Here is a 985-nt window from a genome sequence, read left to right as displayed (position 1 = left end):
AAAAAAAAAAAAAAAAAAAAAAAAAAAAAAAAAAAAAAAAAAAAAAAAAAAAAAAAAAAAAAAAAAAAAAAAAAAAAAAAAAAAACAGAATTGGATTTATAAATTGGGCTTCTAGCTGCTCTAATACTGAAACTTAAGAGCCTATTTCAAAAAATTATCAGGGGGTCCTCAACGTTAATGTAACCTCTCATATGGTCTCTACTCTCTACTAACCTCATTTACCTGCGACTATATTAGAAACGGCCCATATTAAGCCCGTATTTTTGGGGCCGGACTAATAACGGATGATAAAGCCTACGGGTCTAACATGAGAAAATTATACTCGTTTACCGAATCAATTGATCTTTCTATAAACTAAACCAAACTGGATTATTCATTATGAAGAAAAACGTGCGTGTCACATGACATAATGAAACAAGAGTTCAATTAGCTTCCTAGAAAGTAGAAACATTTCTCGATAAAAAAATGAGTTTGAGGGTTCAGAATGATGTTTGCTTTCCGGTCCGGTTAACAAAATTAAAAATGAAGGGAAATGGCTCGATAGCAATTAACTACACTGTCTCTAACAGACGCATAGAACCACTTGCACATCTTCAAAACGAGTACGCTAACTAAGGAGTCTCTCAATGAATCCTTTGTGATTATCTTCCATATCTTTGTGGCTTGTGTGCCGGTTTTGTAAAGTTCATATGTTGAGTTGAGGCTCTATCAGTCAGCCTTTGTTGTCTCAAACATTGTAATCTTGAATGAATGTTAAGTTGAAAAAAAGCAAAAAAAACGCAAAGAGCGAGTCATAGTAAATATTTGATGCTTTCGAGTTATTGATTAAGATCTCAGTATTCTGTAAATTTATGATATTATTCAGCTCTCCAAGTCACTCACAGAGACCAAAAAAAAAAAAAAAAAGTTATTTAGCTCTCTCTCTATCTTTCACATATCTGCAGGCGAGAAAGGTTATGACTAGAAGAAATACAACAAACACAAA

Source organism: Camelina sativa, chromosome 16 (assembly GCF_000633955.1).
Source record: "Camelina sativa cultivar DH55 chromosome 16, Cs, whole genome shotgun sequence".
NCBI lineage: Eukaryota > Viridiplantae > Streptophyta > Magnoliopsida > Brassicales > Brassicaceae > Camelina > Camelina sativa.
Note: the sequence above shows the minus strand (reverse complement) of the source record.